Here is a 4,323-nt window from a genome sequence, read left to right on the forward strand (position 1 = left end):
AAATCATTTCCTATGGTGTTCCTTCCAAATTTCATATTTTAAACAAAATTACAGAGCTTTTCCGGTTGAAACAGTGGAAGGGTAGGGGCGCCTGGTTGGCTCTGTCAGTAAAGCATGTGACTCTTGAACTCAGGGTCCTGAGGTCGAGTCCCACATTGGGTGTAGAGCTTACTTAAAGGGAAGAAGGATGGATGGAAGGATGGAAGGAAGGATGGAAGGAAGGAAAGAAGGAAGGAAGGAAGGAAGGAAGGAAGGAAGGAAGGAAGGAAGGAAAGAACGAAAGAAAAGAAGCGAAGCAAAACGAGGCTGCTGAGAAACAGTGGAAGGGTGACCAACTGACCGGTTGGTTCAGGACTATCCCAGTTTTAGCACTAAAAACCTGGGTCCTGGAAAACCTCTCTCCAGGACATAAAAAGTCCTGTTTTCCACATTTGGATGCAAAAGGTTGGGGGAGAAAGTATAGAACTCTTACGGTGGCCCCCACAATTGGGGCTGAAGGTGACAGTGTTTTTAGTGTCAAATGGACATCACATGGATTACAGCCTTCCTTATTTGCTGTGGTTCTTTTGTCCCCTGACTGTTGATACTGACCACCATAATTTAGGGTTCACAACAATGATCATGCGTTTTGCATCACCTTGTGCGATGTGACTTGAGAGTGCAGCTTAAGCATTTTGTAATCCTGAGCGTTGAGTCCCTAGCCTGGCACTCAGGAACACTTAGGGAATGGCTAGTGAATAAATTTCCAGGCATTTGTCCCACTGATAGACACATAGATGTGTGAAATGATGCTGTACAAGTGTATTCTCCGCAGCATGATTGCAGTGACAGAAAGATGGAAATAACCAAATACCATAAAGAAAATTCACAACTTACACATTTTTTAAAATTATGAGTGTTTACAATCTGTGTTTATTTAGTTTGTTCACTAATTGTTATTTTTATTGAGATAGTGTTAGTTTAACTTTCAACATTGTGAATGCTGTGATCATGTTGTCTAAGAATGCAGATTAGAAAATGAGAATGATTACAATACCAATGCCAGAATGACCTGAAATAAGGCCTTTTGTATTATTTTAATGTCAGATTGAAGATTGCTCACCATTAGACTAGAGAAAGAATGACTAAAACAGAACATATTACACATATGGAGAAAGGAATTTTATGTCATCCATGGTGGACAAGGGGATGTGGAAGAAATTAAAATACTCCCCAAAATATAGTCAATAATATTGTAACAACTTTGGTATGGTGACAGTGACAGATGGTAACTAGAGTTATTGTTGTAACCATTTGATATAATATGTGTGTGTGTGTTTGTATAATCACTGTGTTGTACACATGAAACTAATACAATATTATGTCAATTATTTTTCAATATAAAGACTCTCCCAAAAGACAACAATGTCCACTTGTAAACAGAGGCTGCTGAGCTAGCCTGAGCATACTATTCTTAATCAACACACACTATTGTTTCCTTTCCATGATCTCTCTATAAAACTGAGTAAAGTTACATATTCAGATTCAGAGACTGTAACGAAAAGATCGGTGAACAAAAGAGGAACGTTTGATCATAGATGTTTTGAGTCCTTATAGTGGAGAGCTAATTCTGTCAGATCTTCCCATACTTTCTTAGTATGTCTCAATTTACAGCAACAACTAATAAAATGTTCCCCTTAGCTCTTATTTACTTTGATTTGAACAATGGAGTTTCACATAGTCTCCTTGAATCCTATGAAGATTTTAGTAAAATCACAGACAGATGTACAATGATTATTGATATATTGTCAAAATACAAACTAGATTTTGCTTATATATCTGCATATTACAAAGATAGGGAGAATGTAAAATTTCACAATTCTATTCAGTCTCCTAAATTCTTACCAAAGAAGGTAAAATGATCTTACTTGCTAAAATGTTCAGCACAATTTGTTCACAACACTGATAAAAAAAAGTGTGATTTGCTTACCTGCAACTTTGAAACTTACAAAATAAAATTTGTGTTCAATTTTTAATTTTCTCAAATCATGCAGAAGCATGTAATGAGATTTTAATGAGACACAGTTCTATAAGATGACTGTCATTGATGCCAACCATAGGAAAGATGCTAAAATGTCTACCTGCCCATAAAATCATATTTTCAAAGTTTGGAATAAGAAGAACATCCTTCTCATATTTGGAAATACACTGAAGATGAGAATGGAGAAAGGATTGCAATAAAGCAGAAATATGCTCTTTCTTCAAAAAAAATTTGAAGAGGTCATGAGGAGCCTAAAAAAGTATTGACTTACTGTACCTGATTTGTTCAATGTTATGTGTAGTTTGCAACAAAAACTCAATTAACTATAAAAATGACTTTTTCCCCCAGAATAAGACTGCTTAAGAAGTCAAGAAATTTTTAAAAAGACACCAGCAAAGGGCAGCCAAGTTTAACAGAAATTTCTTGACTTCTTTACTGAAAATGTAATTTATATGGAATCCAACTTCAAATCTAAAAGTTCAAAATATCTTCAGAGCTTTAAAACATCTTTTCTGAGCAAAAATAATTTTACTTATGAAGACATTTAATGGATGTCAGAGTGTTTGGAAATTCTGGACATTTCAGACATGGGCAGCCTACAGGATAAACTTATTTATGTGAAAAACATGATTGACAGACAAAACAAGCCTAAAATATAAAGTGAATAGACATTATTGGATACAGAAACCAATTTCTACAAATTAAAAATCTGCTCTTACTAGTAAGTAGAATCCTTGTTTAAATGGTTTTGTTGAGAGGATATTGATGCCATCACACTGGACTGACACACTAGGAATCAGTTTAATGGGGGCTTGGTAAGAGCAGAGTTGCAAGTCAAAGTAAATTTTAAGTTTCATTGTATGTTGTTTAACCACTACATAAAAGAGGGACGAAGAAAAGTATGTCCTGAAGGTTGTAGGCAGTTTAGGGAAAAATCAAATGAAAAGGAAACAGAATAAAAATACCATATTGTGGGACAGAAAGAAGCAAGTTAATTATTTGTTTTCACAAATTTAGGTAATATCTGTATAATTAGTCCTGCTTTGCATTCTCTTTCAATACAATCTAACACTTGGGGTGTCTGGGTGGCTCAGTCGTTAAGCATCTGCCTTTGGCTCAGGTCATGATCCCAGGTCCTGGGATCGAGCCCCGCATCGGGTTCCCTGCTCCGCAGGAATCCTGCTTCTCCCTCTCCTGCTCCCCCTGCTTGTGTTCCTGCTCTCGCTGTGTCTCTCTCTGTCAAATAAATAAATATAATATTTTTTAAAAATACAATCTAATACTTATGCATGTTAAGAATAAACAGTATAGCCAACAAATATAAAATATTCAATGAAGTTTTTATTTATTTTTGTTTGTTTCAAATTTTTATTTAAATTCTAGTTACTTAACATATAGTATAACACTGGTTTTAAGAGTAGAATTTAGTGATTCATCACTTACATACAACACCCAGTGCTCATCACAAGTGCCCTCCTTAATACTCATCACCCATTTAGCCCATCCCCCACCTACCACCCCTCCATCAACCCTCAGTTTGTTCTCTATAATTAAGAGTCTGTTATGGTTTGCTTCTCTCTCTCTTTTTTTCCCCTTCCCCTATGTTCATCTGTATTGTTTCTTAAATTCCACATATGAGTGAAATCATATGTTATCTGTGTTTGACTTAATTTGCTTAGCATAATACACTCTAGCTCCATCCACATCACTGCATATGCCAAGATTTAATTCTTTTTGATGGCTGAATATATATATATATATATACCACATGTTCTTTAACCATTCATCAGTCGATGGACATTTGGGCTCTTTCCATAATTTGGCTACTATTGATAATGCTGCTATGAACATATAAACATCAGGGTGCATGTGCCCCTTTGAATCAGTATTTTTGTATCATTTGGGTAAATACCTAGCAGTGCAATTGCTGAATCATTGGGTAGTTCTATTTTTAAGTTTTTGAGGAACCTCCATACTATTTTACAGAGTGGCTGCACCAGTTTGCAATAAAGTTTTTTTTTAAGAGTTAAAATAAATTGCTATTTTAGAGGAAAGAACCATTATAAAAGTATCATTACATTTTTATACATATTATGTAATTTTCCCTAGTATTAATTATTAATACTTGCCTTTGTTAACTAGTACTATTGTTGCTTGGTTTAAACAATAGCATTTCTGAAACAGAAAAAAACAAACAGAATAATATGCCACTGAAAGTAAACATCTATCTTTCATACCTTGTGTTAAAGTAATAACATACTGGGGGAAGAAAAGATGGCAGAGGAATAGGGGACCCTATTCCA

Source organism: Callorhinus ursinus, unplaced genomic scaffold, assembly GCF_003265705.2.
Source record: "Callorhinus ursinus isolate GAN/ISIS: 27379988/994484 unplaced genomic scaffold, GSC_fseal_2.0 scaffold104, whole genome shotgun sequence".
In the NCBI taxonomy this organism is placed as follows: domain Eukaryota; kingdom Metazoa; phylum Chordata; class Mammalia; order Carnivora; family Otariidae; genus Callorhinus; species Callorhinus ursinus.